Source organism: Falco biarmicus, chromosome 2, assembly GCF_023638135.1.
Source record: "Falco biarmicus isolate bFalBia1 chromosome 2, bFalBia1.pri, whole genome shotgun sequence".
Lineage (NCBI taxonomy): Eukaryota > Metazoa > Chordata > Aves > Falconiformes > Falconidae > Falco > Falco biarmicus.
Genome location: NC_079289.1, coordinates 77,477,053 through 77,497,103, shown reverse-complemented (window position 1 = coordinate 77,497,103; position 20,051 = coordinate 77,477,053).

Here is a 20,051-nt window from a genome sequence, read left to right as displayed (position 1 = left end):
TCAAATAAAAAGGTGAGTAGAAGGTTTCACTACACTCTACCAGGGCATGTTCTTAAGTTCCTTTACAGGCTTTTTATCCCTTCACATTAAATAAACAACCTGAGCCTTTTCAGTTTCTCTCCATGAGAGCTTTTCCATTCGCTTCATCCTTTCTTCTTGCTCCTTTCCAAGTCCTTCCTCCTGGACCTTGTCACTGAGCTGCAGATATCCCATGGCAGGCAGCGTGCCGCTCAGTGAATTCCCCAGCTTGGTGAGGTGCCTCTCAAGTTTCTCACAGCTTTCATGAACTTTGCCCAAGTCTACCACCCCGTGTCATTTACAGGATTTGTCATTGTGTTCCTCACCCTCTTTCCAAATGTCTAGTAAGGATGCGGGTCCTAATCCAGGACCTTTTGCTTGTCACCTCAAATACTGTTACTGCTTTCATTTGTATTGTGGTAACTTCTGCCCTTTAAAACAGAGTTCTGCTGTACTCTGGGACCCCCAGGCTCCCATGGAACATGTCCTCAACAGCAGAAACCATTTTTGCAGATGGCTTCAATCTCTTTCTACACAGCCAGAGCTATGCAGATAGGGGAGGAATCATCCTGTTCCCTTTGCTTTCCAGATGATGGAACAGAGTAAAAGACACACACTTCTCTATCAAGAATAATGTTTGCTTGCTTTTCATTCAAATAAAGAATATGGTGATTGCAGCTCAACTTTCTATTAGATGGAGAAGCTCAGAGCACTTCCATTATTATTTGTTCTATTATCAGACACTACAATTCAGCTTGCCGTTTATCTCCTCACCATCATTTTGGGTGTTGGTTATTTTTGGTTTTTTATTTTAAACTTGTGCCACAGTCTGGTTTCTTTCCCCAGTGAACGGCACCTTTTCTAAGGAAGTCAAGAGGACATGTCAAGTTTTTGATAGCTCTTGAAGCAAGCTGACCCAAACAAACAAGGACTTGGGGTTTCTGGTCTGAATTTACACAGCAACGAAGCAAATGTCTGGTAAAATGACTTATCACATTAATCTTCCTTTCCTTTTCCGTGGTACACACTGATTGAGCCACATGCAAAACGAGTTTAAATGGGCTTAGCGTAATCTTCAACATGTACTCGCACCATGTCACAGAGAAGGTACCACTTACTACCTGAAGGCAGAAACAGAGAATATTTTTAAGCAAAAGGCTCAAAACCTACTCATACTGCAAATGAAGATTGGTCAGCTCACAATGGAAATATGTCGGGTTCAAGTCAGTAATTACAAGACCAGCCACCAGTGCTAAGGACATACCATATTCTTTTTGCCTTGGACATAAATATATCTTAGCTGAGAAGAATCATAGAAAAATGAGAAAAGTCTGGACTTGAGCACTTCCTAGGTTAGACAATTACAGACAGCTCTACTTTGGACCACAATGGCTTGTGTCTTCCAAGTATTCCCCTGGCAATACTGGTCTTTTGCTCAGGGAAGTTCCATATCAGTTCTCTGGCAACAAAGTTCTCTCAGCCTTTTTCACACCTGTAAAACAGAATCCTATAAAAGACAAAACTGAACAGAAAACAGGGAAATATTTGACAGAGAACTAAAAAGTTTTAATGAAGCATTTGCAGTGCTTAGAAATGGACCTGAAATGTGCCTGCGCTGACAAAATTGACAGTACATGGAGTACCAGAGTCTCACCACTCCAGATTACACAACAGTGGAACTAGATTCTTCTCCAGCTAAAGACATCTTTACCAGATCTGCTTTCACATAACACCCTGACAGACAGGAAAATGCAACTACCTCCACGTCACAGGACAAACAAAGGCCTGGAAAGCTTGCTGTAACGCAAACCCAGTGCCTTAGACCCTAGGATGTTGTCTGATTGCTTCACCATCCCTCCCTCAAGGGAAGGAAACTGGGTCTTCCAACACTTACTCTATTAGTTGCCCTTGTCCAAATTACAGCCAGCTACAGAACTCATGAGCTACTTGTTCATACTCTTGAAAATTATTATTTTCAGTGAAGGAAATAGATTGACAGGGCCAAGTAGGGGGGTGAGCTCAGGGCAGTATAAGCACTCACCCACAAAAGAGGGCGTTCCCTCCTTCCTCAGAAGTGAGAATTAAGGAAAGGGGGTTGGATAGATGTCAAAACTTCTTTTCTCATTACAATTTCCTTCAAAACAAGATTTTTAGTATAGTAATCTTCCAAGTTTTATGATAAAAGATTAGTACGTAAGCTATTAGTAACTATTTTCATTTCTGACCATGATGAAATGGGGTGATTGTTATCCAGGCATTACCTTCCAGAAATTACTTCTGCCTTTGGTTATCTTCTAAGTCTACAACCTGAGTGACAGACAACCACTTTTAATATTAATCTACAGAACTTCTAGAAGCCTTACCGAAATGGCATATGTGTACAATTAGTAGCGTATGCACAGGGAAGCCAGTGCACAACTGCAATAACACACAGCGAGTGCAATATACTCAGTTTTTTCTTAAGTTGCTCTTTGCTGGTCTGATGCATTCTGGATGTCTCCAGCTTTACTGTGCATGCATATAGTTTTAATATACACCCTCATCCAAACTCCAACCTGGAGGCTTCACTTTCTTTTTCAGAAGCAAACTCAGAAAAGAAACGTCCAGCAAAACATAAGCTGAGCAAGGTGACTTCCCAACCAGATTCCCCTGTGTACTAGCCACATCTGCTTGTGACTATCATAATGAAAAAGGAAATCATGCACCTTATAGGACAATTGCCAGCATGAATTTTTCTTTACTTAACAAAATAAAATGTTATCTCAACAGAAGTGGTAATAAATTGCATTTTGGATTACATTCTTGTCTATTTTTCTAACTTTAAACACTGATGAACAGACTTGTCCCTTTTGTTCTATTTCTCATCCTGTCCTCTCCCCCGCTTTTAAAAAGTCTTAAAAGATAGTTCAATGGTGGTACTTATGCTTGAAAATTATTAATAGGTTTAAAACAAAACCATTTGTTTTACTTCATAATCTATGTTTTCTAAAGACTGATCGGTTGGAAGTACTTTGTACCATTTGCAAGATTTAACATTTATTCCAGAACTCTTATTTTACCATAGTTGCGGGCAATGATTTTGTCAAAAAAGCAAAGTAGTTGGTGGTGTCATAAGAAAGACCACTTTAAGAAATGTAAATTACTTTCTTGCTTGTAACAAAGATTTTAAAGCTCGAAGAGGACTTACTATTCAAGCTAAATGGCTTTACAGACACTGAGTGACTCCAACTGTCACATGTATCTTACAGCAGGAGATAAACTATTTTATTATTCCTCATTTGAGATTGCCATCTAAGTATGGTCACAGATAGCACCACAATGAGCTGTTCTGGACTCCACAGTTGTAAAGCCTGAAATACTAGCTCAAAAGCTGTTTCTCCATTTACAGTCATTCCTAATGTATTTCTAAATAGCTCAGTAAACTTTTTTTTTTACTTTTTTTTTTTGGGGGGTGGGGGTTGGGAGCAAACCAGAGCAAACTATACTATAAAGCCTCTCTGGAAATGCTGCTCCCATAAAGACTTCCTAGCTTTGATGGATAATCTTCGGAGAATCTCACACCAGCAGCTAAGCATCTTTGTTGCAGCTGTCTGTCATAACACTGCCAAAGCAGGCATGGCAGAAGGGAGTATGTGCCTACACCTCTGTCACAGTTTACTGCCCAGCATCTCCATTCAAACAAGACTGCATTAGTAGTGTGGGCACAGGTCCAAGGTTCACTCTGGAAGAAATCTCCCCTTTACTCAGTTCTGGTGCAGGAGCAACCAACATCTGGCATGTCCCGTGGAGGTACCATCTAAAGACAGTGTAACAACTGCTATAAGACTCACAAGTAGACTTTCATCAGAGCTCTTAAGTTTTCACATGCTGCTCATCCACACTGTACATTTGTTTCCAAAGGCTGAAGAACCCCATTTACCAATCTGCCAAAGGAGTGCTTAGTGCTGTTAGAAACCCAACAGGGAGTTTCAAAAAAGCGTCACTTCAAGGTGGCCCTTTCACAACAGATTGAAAGTTGCCAAGTATTCTGTTTCCAGGATCAAGGGTTTCCCAAAAGCAGACCATCCAGACAGGAGCCATGCAAAATTTTTTGGAAACCTTTCACAAGATGAATGGGGTGAGGCAGGACCTCTTGGCAATAAACCACGTAGAGTTACAGCCTAGGGGGCCACAGAGGTTCTCAGAGGCATCGGCTGGTTCGGAGGACTCCCTAAATTACCCTAAGGACCACTGGTATCTAGTTGACCTACCTTTCCTCATTCTGTAATGATCATCTGCAGGTGCATCAGTCGGTCCCTTCACAGTTTCTACTGCAATGAGTTTACAACCTTGGACACAGATGGTGTGACACAAGTACAGTATCGCAGTAGGCAGGTAGATGGATAAATTTTAATGTAATTAATTAATAACTGCTTGTTTTCTTCCCCCTTTCCTCTGCTTGTGCTTTCTTCTTCAGATCCTCAGAATTTGGGTTCTGTGATGACTCCTCCTTGAAAGCGAAAGTGGAGCACTCCAGTCAAGTAGATTCATTGTGTCCCCTCATTTCTTGTCTTCTGCCAAAACTAGAAAATCTTGAGAAAAGGAACCCTTTGTGGAAAGGGAACAAAGCAGTGGGCACACAGTGCAGAAAGACTTTTAAGGTTATACTGATGAGGAAGAAGATGTGAATGTGGAAATATGATCCAAGTAGAGCATAGTTTTCCTGAGGGTGATCACGATACAGTTAGTTACATTTTCTTTTCTGTGTTTCTTCTCTTTGTTACCATTCTTAATCCATGAGAGGCATGAGTGATTATAAGAAGCTACATGAGGATGTAAGCTTTGCATCATAGTTAAAGCAAAAAAATGTGCATTATCTTGTTTCTCAACAATGTTTTTCTTTGTACAGCTCAAAGAAGGTAAGAATCAAATTACTACTTCTGCTCGTGGACGTTATTACATGACCTCCTCAAGTTATTCTAGACTGATCCACCAAAGCAACCTCTAGATGGCACATATGAGAATATTAGAACAGCTATCAGAAAAGAAAAGCAAGCTTGTTTGAACAAAAATCTCTTCAAGTATTGAGAGGTATATTGCGATCCCACAGTTACAAGTTGCAGTTGTATTATCAATATGTGCTAAAAACCTCATCATTCTTGATCATCTTCTTCTAAGTCAATGACTTCTGTTTACAGAAATATTTTTGCATCTTTCTGAATTCAATATTTGATCAGAGAAAAAATTACTAAACAAAACAGAAAACAAGATGCCATAAATTATTTCATTTTATGGTAAGATGGATAATTAAGGATCAGGTACATAAATTACCTCTATCCTGAGTTCCTATTTTCAGTCATTTATTCAAATTATCGATAACTACTACATTTAGCAACTAAACCACTCAAATCACTTCAAATTACTAAAATCCCAATGTTTTCCATGATGAGAAAAACATTTCCTTTAAGCATATGCTTTGCATCAATTTTAAAACACCCACACAGCCAAAAAACTCCAGAGCCAAAAACTTTTGAACATTTGAACAGGAAACATTTTGGCATTTGAACCAGGAAAAGCCCTTACTGAAATTAAATTGCGCAGGCTCTACTTTGTGAAAGGCAATGAAGAGCAAGGGATAAAAGTCACGACATCAGTTCTCTTACCAAGGGAAACTCATGTCAAATTGGCAGAGATCTGAGCAAATGGGAGGCCTCTTTATCTTCTATAGGTCGAAACAAGAAGCGAAATCTGCCCAGAAAGGGGGGGATAATGTTAAACTCTCTGCAGCCATGACCCATGTAACTGGCGCTTGGATGAGTGTAATACATCTTCCAGAGGTTAATCTCTAAATTGGATGATTTCATTACTGGGTACATCAGTTTTACAGCTGATTTCCACATGGTATCAAGTGGCTAGAGCAAGAACCTTGGCATGACAAACCTACCTCCATTACAAAGAAAAGCTACTAAAACATTTTATTATTAAAAACATCAACAGGAAGACATAGTGAACAAACAGATTCATTTTCAGAAAGACCAAGGCTAGATATGTTCACCTGAGGGCACAGAAAGATGAGAGAAAGATAAAACAAGATGGATTTACCATAGATGCCAAAAGGCCTTGATGAGAGAGACAGCACATGCAACATATCAGAATAATTAGAACTGTGTAAATGCCAGACTTTTCAACAATGACTTGTTAGACCAAAGCAGAAAATTTGTTTCAGCTGACTTCATGTCTGCTCTTCTTGAACATCCAAGCAATCAAACTGCATTCCAAATGTGCTGCTGGAAAGCAAGTTTTATGGACATATGCTCAACTATTTGCACAACTTGTGTGAATACTCATCTTATCATGGAACATTTCTCATTTGCAGAGGTAGGGAAGAAAGGCATGGGCAGGGGAAGGACTGACCCTGCTTTAAATCTTATTTATTCATAGTCTGCCTCAGGTCTTCAAGGTTAGGCAAGTTGTGGTGACTTCTCTACACTGGTTATGGGCCATAAAATTCTACGTGATCTCTGTATCTCCCTTATATGTGTTATATGTTTTACTAGAAGCTGCACTTGTCATTGAAAGACTGAGTGTACTGGAAGATAGAGAATACTAATCAGATGCACACCATTAACAACAACTTGAACAGACACTGTCTTGCACAAATAATAATATGTACCTGAAAAATACCTTTAAAATAATCATAGAATGGTTTGAGTTGGAAGGGACCTTAAAGATCACCTAGTTCCAAGCCCCCTGCCATGGGCAGGGACACCTGCCACTAGACCAGGTTGCTCCAAGCCCCATCCAGCCTGGCCTTGGACATCTCCAGGGATGGAGCACCCACAGCTGCTCTGGGCAACCTGTTCCAGTGTCTCACCACCTTCATAGTGAAGATTCTTCCTAATAGCTAACCTAAATCTACCCTCTTTCAGTTTAAAGCCATTAGCCCTTGATTCTATCACTACATGCCCTTGTAGAAAGTCTCTCTCCAGCTTTCTTGTAGGCCCCTTTAGGCACTGGAAGGCTGCTATAAGGTCTCCTTGGAGCCTTCTCTTCTCCAGGCCAAACAACCCCAAATCCCTCAAGCTGTCTTCACAGGAGAGGTGCTCCAGCCCTCTGATCACCTTTGTGGCCCCCCTCTGGACCCATTCCAACAGCCTTCCTTCTGTTGAGGGTCCCAGAGCTGACCACGGCACTCCAGGTGGGGTCTCCAGAGAGCAGAGTAGAGGGGGAGAATCCCCTCCCTGGACCTGCTGGCCGGCTTTCTGGGCTGCAAGCACACATTGCTGGGACACATTGAGTTTCTTATCAACCAGCAAACACCCCCAAGTCCTTCACCTCAGGGCTGCTCTCAGTAATAATCATCTTACAAATCTACCTAAATAATGGATTTTCTCAGTATCTTTATCAGTATCTTTATGCTTCATTGATAGATATCCTATTAAAAAAAAATGCAGGATACTGTTGTAATATAGATAAACATTGACTGGAAATCTGGCAGGGTCCTCCAGCATGATTTACTGGTCTTTCAGATTATAAATCTGAACTTCAAGGGCAGAAAGCTAGTGCAATAATTCAACCACTGCTTAGCAGTGCTCATTTCCAATTAAGCCCAATATAGTAAAATTTAATCAACAAATTATTTTATTTTGAGACTTTAAGTTCTCAAATTTATCTCGTGTTTCCTTCTCACATTCCAAAAATCACAGTGACCAGGTCCTGAATTTAGGTTTTTGTTGTTACTATCCCTCGTCATACTTTGCTCCAGTTCCCAGTGCTTTCTGCAGCCTAGAAAAAGCAAATTTCAACCTACTGACAGTAGGCTTGCTCCCCATGGTTAACTTTGCAAACTTTTAAGTGGTTCAGTTTCCAGGCATCCACAGGTTGAAAACCTTTTATTTTAAACACCTCAGCCTTATGGACAAGCCTCTCTCACTCCTTTTGCCTTTCTTTAGGTGACAAAAAAGACAATGAGAAAAATGGTAAAGGTTACATAAGGTCAAAACTTTTCTGCCCTTTTCCCTTTATGCTTTGCCCCTTCTTGTAAAGACTCAATAAATGAGTAAAAAAAAAATAATAAATGAACCTTGAGCATTAAGGTGGAAACAGGTTCTCTCAAGAGTCATTCTCCCTTGTACTTTACCATTAATGTTCCCTTATGTATATTTACTCTTCTTCACCTTTTTTCCTGCAACATCCCATCTCAAATTTTCATTTCGTTGTGGTGCTCTGTGAGACTTGTTCCTTCCCAAACAGCGTTTTCTATTTTTAAAAAACAAATCATAATTTTCATTAATTTCATGTTCCTTCTGTACTTCTTTGTACTACCTTTAGTTTTCCTTATCCCACCTCTCTCATCCTCCGTTTACCTGTATGATTTATATTGAAGTGTTTGCTTTCAGACTGTAACTAATACCATTTAAGACCTATATCATGTTTATATTGATACTTTGATTCCTAATAAAAATAAATTTTAAATAAATGTAGAAGCAAATGTTTCTTCTAGCTGTTTCATTGCTGCTAGTTCTTGCAATTTCGTTGTAAAATACACCTAGAAGCCTTGGGATAATATCTTTCTCCTTCCTTTCCACAAAAGAAATTATGAATCTGAGAACATATTAGGTGTATTGTAAATACTGTGTGACACTCAAATACTGTCATAACACAGTCCCTACAAAAAGCTAGCAGAGATAGTTCATGATGATATTGTGATGATAGCCAAGTAGCATGAGATTAATTTTTCAGCACGTCTGAAATGGGCTTTTATTACCATTGCATTAAATTGCTCCTTAATTAATAAGTTGCATGCCTACTGCCTTTATAGAAGAAACAGTGAAAATGGAAGTTGCTGGTAAGTCTTCATGAAAACAAGCCCACCAGTAAGAAACCAGTATATGTCCACAGTACCCGTAGAGATGAATCTGCGGGTTGCCCATAAGCTCTGCAGAGCTGCCTGCAGCCATCTGTACCATTTTGACTGCGACCTAGACATTTGAAAGCACAAAGGGCTACTTACAGAAACTACCTGGACATTTTCCTTCCTTTCACAATGACCTAGACCCCTGCCTCAACTCCCCACTTGAGTTCCTGTTTGCTTTCGCTGCTGCTGTGCTACCCTTCTGTTGTTTTCAGCTCAAAAGAACATACCTGACACCCATTTCACATCACTCTTTTGTACAGATGGTTTTAAACCTAATCCCTCTCCTTTTCTAGGAAATGCTTTAAAGCCACAAGGCCACCCGCTTCTCCTCCTTTTGGATTCTCTGCCTGTCTGAACCAGTCTTGAACCCTCAGCACTCAGTGAGGCCATTTTGAGAGGAGGGGTGCACAGCACCTCTTCACCATTTTTTTTTTTCACCTTCTATTCTGAAATCACATGAAAGAAGTGACACCCCTGTGGCGGTATGGGAGTATCTCTTGGAACCCCTATGGACAGGCAAGATTAGAATCCCACATGTCTCAAATCTCAGCTGAATGTTTTATTCAAGGGTGAAATGTTCAGTCATTGTTACATCAGACCTCTTCTCCCTGCCTGCCTGTCTGCACGTCCGTAAGTATAAACATTACCAGAGTATCAGCAAACTGCAGTATGCATTGACTCCTGAAAGGATTAACTCCTCATTACAGTCAACTGGATGGAATGGACTTAACGGAAGAGAAAAACACGGCAACAACTTTGAGGTATCAAAGTGACAAAGATTAAGTTTGCACAATTACTAGCACTTAATTTTTGCCTATATATGTGTATTTTATTTCCTTTTCCATGTACTGAACCCAACAAAAGAGGTTGACTGGAATGCTGATGAAGACAGCAGAGATGTGAAAAGGGAGAAAGAAGGGGGAAAGGTGATAAGGGGAAAGAGAGGGGAAGGAAGCAAAAAGGAAGAAAAGTGGTGAAAGATGTGAAGTTACAGACATTAAAAACAGTGAAAAGTGGTGAAAAAAAAAAAAGTTGTGAAAGAAGATACAGAAATCAAGGCCAGAAGAGAATTTCAAGATCAAACCTCAAATGCCGCGTTCAATATTGGGCCCCTCACTGCAGGAAAGGCATTGAGGTGCTGGAGCGTGTCCAGAGATGGGCAACGGGGCTGGTGGAGGGTCTGGAGCACAAGGCTTATGAGGAGCGGCTGAGGGAACTGGGGTTGTTTAGCCTGGAGACAAGGAGGCTCAGGGGGGACCTTACTGCTCTTGACCACTACCTGAAAGGAGAAAGTTGAGCGAGGTGGGGATTGGTCTCTTCTCCCACATAACAAGCGACAGGACAAGAGGAAAAGCCTCAAGTTCCACCAGGGGAGGTTTAGATTGGATATTAGGGAAAAATTCTTCACTGAAAGGGTGGTCAAGCACTGGAACAGGCTGCCCAGGGAGGTGGTGGAATTCACCATCCCTGGAGGTGTTCAAAAAACGTGTAGATGTGGTGCTTAGGGATGTGGTTTAGTGATGGAATTGGCAGTCCTGGGTTAATGGTTGGACTTGATGATCTCAAAGGTCTTTTCCAACCTTAATGATTCTATGATTCTAAGTCAGAGAGAGAAAATGAGACATGAAAGAAGAGAATGAAAAAAATCCTGAAAGATGCAAACATTTGAAAAGAGACATGGAAGCAAAAAAGAACGCATGAAAAGAAAAATAAGTGATAAGGAATGAAAAACTGCCAAAGTGAAAAAAAGGAGAAAACCGGGAAAAAAACAGAACTGATGAAAAAAAAAAATAGAGAAACAAAAATGGAAGGAAGCTAAGCAAGAAAGGAGTGAGGAGAAGTCAAAGGAGTGACAAGCAGGAAAAGAAAAGAAGAGAGGAAAAGGAAGAGACCTGAAAGGCAGTGAAAAGAAATCAAAGCAGTGCATATCTTGGACAAGAGTCAAAAAGGTGAGGAAAGCAGCAAAAAGGCTGGGAGAAGCAGGGAGCAGAAGGAAAGGGAAAAGCAGGAAAGAAAAAGAAGGTGTGAAAGGAGTCAAAGCCATGAAAAGCAGGGGAGAGCAGGAAAAAGCATAGAAGGGAAAATCAGAGGGGGAAAGACAATGTGAAAATTGGCAACAAAAAGCAGAAAAGCAGGGAGGGAAAGGGGAAGAAGAAGTGAGATGGAGAAAGACCAAGAGAAAGGGGGAAGGGGAACAGTGAAAGAAGAAAAACAGGGAACAAAAAAGGGCGGGGGGGTGGGGTGGGGGGCAGATAAAAGACCTGAAAAGCCATGATAAGAAGCCAAAATGGGGGGAAAAAATAGAGCAAAGGAAGGGAAAGGTAGGAAAAGGAAGGGATACGGGGAAGACCTGAAAAACAGCAAAGCAGTGAAAAGCAGCAAAAAACATTCGGAATAGTGTAAAGCATATAAGATGAAAAAGCAGTCAAAGCAGGGCAGAAAGAGAAAAAAAAGTTAGGGGGGGGAAAAAAACCTCCCAAGACATGAAAAACAGGACAAGTGTTCAAAGCAGTAACAAGCAGGGAAAACCAGAGACCAGAAAAGCAGCCTAAGAAATTAAAGCAGTGAAACACAGGAAAAGGAATAGCAGAGAAGGGAGGGGGAAAACCAAACAAAACACACCTGAAAATAGCTAAAAGGAGTGCATAAATTTAAAGTAGGAAAAAGCAGCCAAAAGCCGGGAGAAGCAGTGAAAAACAGGGAAGGGGCAAGCATGGAAGGGAAGCAAAGGCGGGCGGGGGGGGGGAGGGGGGAATATCTAAAACCCAGCAAAAAGGTCAAAGAACAGAACTGAAGGGGTAGGCGGGGCAGGATGGCCTGAAAAGCAGTGGAAAGAATTCAACGCAGTAACAAGTAATGAGAAGAGTGAAGAGAAAGGGAAAGTACAGACAAGCAGTTGAAAAAAGTCAATGCAGTGACGAGACTGAAAAGCGGGGGAAAGGAGGGAAAGCAGGGGAAAGGAGGAAAGACAACCACCCACCCCACTGCACCCTGCAACACTCACCCACCGCCCCCCACACAAAAGCAAACAAACAAAACTCAAACCAAAAAAACCAACACCCACCAAACTAAAAAACAGCGGAAAGCAGGGGGGGGAAACGGGGAAGACCAGGAAAGCAGTGCAAGGAAGTCAAAGCTGTGATAAACCGGGAAAAGACGGGGGGGGGGGGGGGGGGGGGGGGGGGGGCGGGAAGACTTGGAAAGCAATGAAATCAAAGCTGTTACTAGCAGGCAAAAAAGTCAAAAGCAATGAACAGCAGGAACAGGAAGGCACAAGCCAGGGGGCAGCAGGGTGGGAAGCAGGAAGAGACCTGAAAAGCAGCCATCAGGGAAAGAAGGGAAAGGAAGGAAAAAGACCTGAAAAGTAGAGAAGGCAAAGCAGCATAAAAAGCTGGGAGAAGGGGAAAAAGTAAAACAGGGAAAGAAGTCAAAACACGAAAAAGCTGGGAAAGGAAGTCAAGCCAGGGAAATGCAGGGAAGAGAAGGACAAAGCTGGGAAAGAAAGTCAAAGCAATGAAAAGCAGGGGAAAGAAGGCGCAGGGAGAGGATAATTATCACAACCAGAAGAGCAGGGAATAGAAGTCAAAGCAGTGACGAGTAGGCAAAAGGAAGGAAAAAGTTAAGACCTGAAAGGAAGTGAAAAATAGTCAAAACAGTAAAAAGCAGTGAAAAATAGACAACTGAGAATAAGGGAAAAGAAGAGAAGGAGAAGGAAAAAAGAAGAGACCAGAAAAGCTGGAAAAAAATGCCAAAACTCCCCCCCTCCCCCCCCCCCAAAAAAAAAAAAGTGAAAAGCAGGAAAAAAGATGGGGGGGGGGGGGGGGGGCGGAGACCTGTGAAGTAGTGAAAATAATTTGACACTGTGACAAGTGTTGAAAAGAAGAGAGGGGAAAGAAGTAGAAGCAAGAAAAGCAGGGAAAGACAGAGAAGCAATAACCAGGGAATAGGGGAAAAAGAAAAAGCCTGAACATCAGTGAAAAGGAAATCAAAGCAGTGACAAACAAGGGCAGTAGGGAAGGAAAGTATGTAAAAGAAGGGAAAAGCAAGGAAGAGACCTGAAAACACAGGAAAGTCTCCAAGTACTGAAAAACCGGGAGAGAGGGGAAATGAAAGCATAAAAAGGAAAGAAAAGATGCAGATAGAAAAGCAAAGAGAAAATGAGGAGAGAAAAGCACAGGAAAAACATCAAGGTAATGAAAAGCAGGGAAAATGAGGGAAGGCATCTGAAAAACAGAGAAAAGGAAATCAAAGCCAGGGGGAGGAGGGGGGAAGGCATGGAAAAACAGTGAAAAAAGTATCAAAACAGTGAAGGACAATGGGGAGGGGAAGATGAAAATCCCTGAAAAACAGGGAAAAGACAAGGAGGGAAAGGCAGGGGAAAGGTAAGAAGGGAGAAATGGGAAAAATTATAAGAGAGAAGCAGGTAAAAGACAAAGCAGTGCCAAGGAAAAGACCTGTAAAGCAGGGAAAAGGCCAGAGAGGACCACAAAAACTATGAAAACAAGTCAAAAGAGGGAAAAGAAGGGAAAGGATGTCAAAGCAGGAATAAATAGGGAAAACAAGAGAAGGTGCGGGGGGAGAGACATGAAAGGCAGCGACACATCAGAACAGCGAAAAGCAATGAAAATAATACAAGGGAGATGGTGTGTGTGTGCAGAAACAGATAGGGAAAAGAAGTGCAAGCAGAAGCAGTCAAAAGCAGGGAACAGAGAAGCGGAGAGGAAATGAAATGATGCAAAAATTATGGAAGAGATGGGAAAAGAATGGGAAAGAAGAGAAGTCAAAGCAGGGAAAAGCAGAGAGGGGATGGAAAAATTAGTGAGGGGAAGAAGAAATACACCTGAAACCTGAAATACACTTGGGAACGAAGTGGAGAAGGAAGGGGGAAGAAACCTGAAAGATACTGAAGTGAGGAAAGGGAACAAAGAAAACACCTGAAAAGCACTGAAAACAAGGGAAAGACATAGAAATATTGAAAAGAAGGGGGGAAAGACCTGAAAAGCACTAGAAAGAAAAGCAAAGCAGTGAAAGACACAGAACTAAAAGCAATGCAAAGCAATGGTGGAAGAGGAAGTGGGAAAGACAGGCAGGAAAAAACAAGCAGGAAAGATAGGAAGCAAAAGCTCAACATAGTGAAGAGCAATGAAGGGGTGTGGGTGTGTGTGTGCACAACCTGAAAAACTGGGAAAAAGAATGGAAAAAAACCAAAAGTCAAAGCAAGGGGGAAAAGTCAAAGCAGGGAAAAGAAGAGAATGGAAAGCACCAAAAAGAAGGGGGGAACCTGAAGACTTGGGAGGAAGCCAAAAGAGCAACAAGCAGGGAGAGAGGAAGGGAAAAGCAGGGGAGGGGGGTGAAAGACCTGAAAAGTATTGAATAAAGGGGGCTGGGGGAGCAAGGCAAACAGGGAATGCATGGAAGGAAGAACAGGCAGGAAAACAAAAGCGAAGACAAGCACCATGGACAACACAGGAAAAGCTGTGAAAAGACAGGAAGAGAACAAGGAGGAAAAGAACAGAAAGTGAAAAGAAAAGGTAGAAAGACTGGAAAAGCAACAGAGAAAAGCAGGGAAAAGCAGGGGGAACAGCAAAGGAAAAGACAAGACAGAAAAAGCAGGGAATCAAAAGAAAAGCAGGGGAAAAAAGGCTGAAAGATGGGAAAAGGAGAGAAAAGCGAAAGGTGAAGTGCAGGGAAGTGGGGAAAAGGGTCAGAGTGGAAAGTAGGGAAGGGGAGGGAAATTAGCAGCAGTAAGAAAGGACGGGAGCTTGCAGTGGGGAGAAAAGGCCGTGCAGTGTTACTGTTTCTGAAGAGGGAAGTGAACTACAGTTTCTACCGAAAACAAAATGGAAAGGGTATCAAAATTATTTTAGACAAAGTTACTATGTTTGACTTTTTCTTCAAAAATCTCTTACTGTCCCCACTAAAAGAACTCTGAATATGGCATTTCCGATTTTCAAATCTCTGGCTCCAGAGATTCCTGGATTTGTCTTCCCAGGTCATGCAATTATGTCATGACATGAACCTTCGTACTATGGCTATATCAACGTGACCTCTACAGAGACACCTGATTTCAAGGCACTGCCACTGTAATGTTTTGTTTACAGAGCAAATGCCCCTTTACACAGAGTATTAGCTCTGTGTACTCAAGTTACCAGACTGATGACAGCACACAAAGTACAACAATAAAGTAGATTATTCCAGTATAGAATAAACTTCTGTACCGCATTTTTCTTGGAAGAAATAACTTAGCTAGTGTACAAAAAAAAAAAAAAAAAGTGTAACAATTTCCTCATACACAAGGCAAACATTTTGTAGGGGCAGGAGACCAATTCAAATGACAATAAAAATGCACACATGCTCTGGCACATTGCATGAAAGAGGAGGAATCCCACTGGTACTAAACAGCACTAGCCCTGCATCAGGAAAGAAGACGAGTGAGACTGGAGCTTCGAAAATTCTCTCAGCTTATTCTTGACTCCAAGGTCTCCAAATTCCTTTGCGTGCAAATTATGAAAACGCTGGTTGCACTGCAAACACAGTATAGCTCAGAATGTGTTCCATTCAGAGCTAGTCTTTCTTCCTGCTTTAGGTAAAGAGAGCTCCTCTTCATCATCATCCTCGCAGCCTTGAAATTATTAACTCCATCTACCAACTGTTGACATTTGATGGCGGGAAGGAGTTGTGGAGTCCTGAATTAGCTCCAGGTTGGCAGAAAAATCTGAAGGAAAAGAGATGTTTTGGAATACTGCATCAAGTGGTGCAGAAAAGATCTCCTCCACTGCTGAGGGGGAAGAGAGATCCTGAATAAGGCAATCCAAGGGGAGAGGTCTTCTGCTTGGCATCTACAATTAGTTTCTTCAGAACAAATGAACTGTTTTCAGTTTTTCATCTCTCATTTCCCAACCACTACAACTTTTGACAGTCAACATCTGTCAAATTAATCTCCTTTCCTCCCACTTCTCATAGGAAGACCTACAGGAGGTGGATTAGATTATTAATTTCTATTGCTTTATGTATGCTACTCTTCTTTTTATTACTCAAGACCATATGGAATACCTGTAAGATCTGAAGTTTCAAGAAATTTTTAAAATCCATGGGATTTTGCAAGAGATTCTTATGTTAGTGCTCGGCAGGACTCATCTCTCTGATGATCACACAGAACTGGATTTAAGCAGCAATGTTTTTAACCCTTTCCTCATCTTGTAGTTACTTTTTTAGGGACCTTGGGGATTGCCTTGAAAATGATGTCAAATTCCTTTATATACATGCTGCAGGAAGTCAGCACAGCAGTAGGAAAGCCAAGAGTTCTTTTCAAAAAAACGCAGAAGAAAGCTACTGAGCAAGATCTTCAAAATTATGTACTGCCATACCATTGCCTTAAGCAGAAAGAACTGGCTGACTCTATGCAGAAAAATGATTGGGAAAAGGCAGTGCAAACATGCAAAGACAAGCTCATCCTACAGTCAAACATACCAACTTTCAACACCCTTCAACAAGTAAATGCTTTGAAATAAAATGTTGGTATGTGTACAAATTGTGAACAGCAATGCATACATGATTGAAAAAAAAAATAATTGAGCAATCCTTTAGACTCAAATTGTTATTTCTAGAAGAAATAAAATCATTCATCTGTTGCTCCACTGGCAAAACAATGTCTTCCCAGAATTTTCGTGATAAGACTCTACCGGGAGGCTGCAACAACAAAGAACCCAAATGGCTAATGTACTCAAGAGAACATTGCATATATCATAAACGCATTCATATTGGAAACCAACATGTTTCTAAGGAGACACTGCAACGTTGCCTTATGGTACACAACAAATGCATGAGATTTGTCAGTTCACATGCAAAACAATGATGGAAGTAAAAGGTCAAAATGTTTTTGTACTTTTAACTGAACAGCTTTAAACTAAATTTGAGATGCAAGATGCAGTGTTCTAGAAAAATATAATGCCCTTATAACCAAAACATAGGCCAAGATATGATGACAATTGTATTCTGGGACGCTGGAGTTTGCAGCAGTGGGAAGCAGAAATTCCTGTTGAAGTTGTTCCTACAGAGCACTTGGAGACTAAGAGTTGGACTGCACAACTTACCAGAGATGAGAAATGCCTCTTTGTGAAGACGTAGAGGAAAGAGAAATAGAAGAAAATTCCAGTGTACTACACAAGAGGTTTAATTGCATTGCCTTGGTTTACCTAAAGCCACATTACATTCTGTTGTCCAAAAAGCATGATCTACGTGCAGGTTTCTCAGTACTGGCTCTACCAACATTCAGACCAACTTGCCCCAGCCCAGGATGCATCTGCTCTCACAGATTAGAAATTGTTTTAGGAAGCCAAATCTGATTGGTCCATACACTCCTCCTGAAAGGATATATGGTATTTTTTTTAAATAATGGTAGTTCTGTCTTACCAGTAATATTATCTTAATTTTCAGAAAATAGCTGATGCTTTTTGTTATTTAGACTGAAATACACTGGGGCTGTTTTCCTCACATGCTACTTTTTTATTGGAGGTTTAGCAGCTTTTCACTGTGACACTGTTAATCACTATTTAGCTGGGCTACTTTTCACTGTTGATCACTAAGGAAAAATTGCTTGTTGTGAAACAAAGGAAGTCCTGCCTCAGGAATGAGTATCTAGGGTGGATCCACAATAAAGCATCTTTCAGGATATATAAATCCTGTGCCCATTCTACTTTGTGGCAACATTATTTGTTTTTAAGGGTGTCTTTGGTCAGTCTCACTTCCATTCTCATCCTGCTAAACACACGTACAAGTTTCAACACATAATCAGTCAGTAACATACACTGCTCGGGCTTTGGGGTTTATTCCTACTGTTCTCAAACCCCGTTTTTAGTGCCTACTGCGGTCTGCCTCTTAAGGTCTAACTAGGCTCTGCCTGCAGCCCATTTTAACCTCTGTATCTCAGCCCTTGTTAGTAAATAAATTAAAACCCCTCCAGTTGCCTACATGCTGACAATCCACTCTACCCATTACTATGGCTTCTGCCAGTCCGATCTCTCCAGCATATGCTTTTCGTCAGAAATCAAATCCTCCCCCTTCAATTTAGTCTTTCTAAACTGCAATGAAACCATCCCAACTTCCATTTCCGCTCTCTTGCAAACTTCCAGATTTGACCCGGCTTGCCACTTGATACACAGTTAAGATCCAAATCTATCTTGAAACAAAACACACAGCTACATTCTAGACCTTTCTCATGTTAGTTACTGGAATCCAAGTTTCCGTGAACGTATTTTCCACTCTTAAGTATAACTGTTAAGCCTCACTGAACATGGACATGAAGTTTTTCATCTAGCTTTTCTCACATGCTTTCCTAGGACCAGGACCACATAAAAAAGTTTCTCAGTCTCCCTTTCAGTTAAGGTCTGTACAATTCCACTCCAGCTAAGGTATTTCTCTCCCCTCCCTATGCTACTCTTCACATGGGTTAGATTCCCTCCCACACAGAACAGCCTTTCTATTCCAACCCTTTTCTAAATCTTCTGTCCTCACTTTCCCTCTAGAATCTATGGACATTGCTTAAAGTGAATTAAAATTTCTGTCTTCCTTTCAGCAGAGGAACCTGTGTTTAAAGTTTTAACTACCACCTTTTCTGGCCTATGAAGTTCTTGTATCATTCACATCCCCAAGGACAGTCCGAGTGACCATCCTGTGATTGAACTCTGTGATGCTCTGTAACATCTAGCATAAAACATAATAAACAACAGAAACTACAAATCCTGTCAGGTCTAGACAAATCATATATATTTGATAGGGCTAGTATGGAGAACTGTTGAAATAAAAACAAGGCATCTTAATAAGGAAAAAATAGTTCAACTATCATTATTAGGTGGAGAAATAAATACCAGTTGCAAACTTTTCAACATGAGATGGCTTCTGTAGAACCCCACAAAACCAGGGATACAGAACAGAAAACTACAATTTGGCAAGATGTTTTTCTTTGCTTGACAGATGCAAGATATTGTGCAATTCTACTATCCACCTTCTAAGTAAAATAAATCACTTGCCAAAGTCATGCTATATACAAACTATCCTCATGAGATCACCACTCAGCAATAAATCTACTTTGTAATCAGTTACTTGTATAATTTTGACTAGAAAGATACTTCCATACTCTTCAGAAGTTCCATATAATGATCTTATTGAAATATATTTGTTCTATAAATCAACACAAAACATATTCACCATACTATGTCAGAAGGTTAGAGTTTTAGCTTACTTCCTCATTAAAAAAGGATGTTTCTGATGGGTTTCAACAGGAATTATCTTCAAAGGTATTAAGATTTTTCAGTTGTCAAGAATAAAATATAAGCACATTGAATGAAAGTAACGATGGTAGCATGATAAACAATGAAGACAAGTCACATCTATAGGTGAATCCAACCCTTCTGTAAACGAGTCCTGTTCAGACATCATTATACTTACAGGATGGAAGACTACATCCTGGAAGAGCAGCAGTTCTGAAAAGGACTTAGGAATCACGATGGATAATCATCTAAATTTACAATCTTTTAATGCAAATAACTGAGACTGAAAGATTTAAAAATGCAATCCTTGGAGGTATAAACAAACAAGCAAAGATATAAACTGAAAGGTTCAAGAATGTACCTGCACATACTACACGCACACAGCAATACTGAAATCACTACCAGATGCTGTATGCAGTTCCTATGTCCACGCTTTAGAATGGATTTTAGAACATCTGAAGTTTCAGAAGAGCCATAAAAGTTTTACAGTTAAGAGATTTAAGGAACTCCATCTATATAGGTTATTAAAGTTAACATATTTTTATGTGAATAAAGTGAAATTGTTTAAAACTAGAGTAGTTACTTGTTATTCTAATAGACAGCTAGCTATCTGATGGTCAGCAGCTGTAACTAAACAGTCCTAAAACTGAAGGAGGACTTAGAGTATGGAAAATAAACTAGCTGAATCACTCAAGAGACACAGAAAAATCCTCACACTTGAAGAACCTATATGAAAAATCAGTTATCTTTTCCAAAAGTATGTTCTACTGCACCCAAAAGATATGGACTTCATGATGCAGAAGTAACTAGATTGAATTCTAGGGATAATGGCATGCCAGACAGATTATGTCATTATCATGGTCACCTCT